The following is a 1,445-nucleotide window of genomic DNA, read 5'->3' on the forward strand; positions in this document are numbered from 1 at the left end:
GGATAATATCTATGGGGACTCCGTAAGGTCCTACTACCCTTTTACTTTATAATTTCACACCTTCTCAACTTAGTAGGTAGCCTTTAATTAAAGAGGCATTGGCTAATATTGTTAATCTACAAGTAACATTCCCTCTAAGGTCATCTCTCCATGGGGTGCAAAGTGAGTCTTGTAGCCTAGGTCGTATTGTGGAATCTTCGACCTCGAATATTACTTCCTGCCTTCCGTAAATGATATTCATTGGTACCATATTGAGGAACTGTGGCATTCAAGTGCGCCATCAGTTAGTAATTAGCTAATCCTGCTTGTTTTGCTTAAGTCCCTTTTTTTGTTATAATTCCCTCAACGTAACTTATAGTACTTTAGGTACATAATCTCATGTCATTTCTCCGCCTCTAGTTAAGATTCTTCCATCTCACGCGATCATACCAGCACTAACCCACTAATCTCCATCAGAATTTCGAAGTTAAGTGTGCTTGGGCGAGAGTAATACTAGGATGGGTGACTTTCCTGGGAAGTCTTCGTGTCGTGTTTCATTGTAATCCTTGCAATAATGTGCAGGGCACTCAACTTAGCCCAAGATTTACATAGGCAGCATCCCGCTCGTCCCACCTTGTCGCACTTCCTTCCTTTCCCCTATTCATTATGTGTTCTTCTCATCTTCTACCACAGGAGGCTTTTTATTCCTTTTTCCTTGGTTATTTATCTATCACAACATCATTTGCGACAAACTCTATAGCCAACATTTTGGCTTTTGGTCTAGCATGCTGTTATTATCCTTCGTAGTGTCTCGTGTGTTATTCGATATCCTTTCATGGTTATACTCTTTGTTTTTTATACGCAGCCATCTTCTAATGTTATATCGTTCAGGGTCTTGTCAAAAACTTCTTAATGCTCCTTACATAGTATTCTGGCTTTCATCTAATTATTGGTGGCTTCTGGACCTTTCTAACGTTTTTCAGCAAGGGATCCTATTGAAATTTAATCATCACCCTCAAATACGTTGCCATATTAATTGCCTCTATCTTACTATTGCAATTTTCTCACTGGCTTCCCCCCTTTAGAGGGTACTTACATCTTTATTTTCTTATACCTTGTTCTATGTCTCCATGTCCAGTCTCAATTTCATCCAATCTCCTTCCCAATCTACTTAGTACTATATCATATCTCCGTCTCTCTGCATATTTTATAACCTGATTATCCACATACGAAACGTTGGCTAAATGACGAAGGGACAAAAACCTTTTCATACATAGTGCAATACCTCATCTATTAATATGTACTTTAGTAATGAGACTCATGGGACAACTTGTCCAAGGCCACCTTCTACTTATCTCCATCCAAAAATTACTTAGCACCTGTAGGCATTCCAATTCCAATTAGGCAGTACTAATATTCCGACGATAACTTTTCAAGGTTTTCTTGAAGTAATAGCTTTATCCCAA

The 1,445-nt window shown here is 38.8% G+C and overlaps 1 pseudogene; it reads left to right on the forward strand.

Annotated features, from left to right (window-relative positions):
• Positions 1–415: 415 nt before the first annotated feature.
• LOC129877971 (5S ribosomal RNA) lies at positions 416–535 on the forward strand (annotated as a pseudogene).
• The last annotated feature ends 910 nt before the right edge of the window (positions 536–1,445 follow it).

The sequence above is a fragment of the Solanum dulcamara genome, chromosome 12 (genome assembly GCF_947179165.1).
Source record: "Solanum dulcamara chromosome 12, daSolDulc1.2, whole genome shotgun sequence".
Classification (NCBI taxonomy): domain Eukaryota; kingdom Viridiplantae; phylum Streptophyta; class Magnoliopsida; order Solanales; family Solanaceae; genus Solanum; species Solanum dulcamara.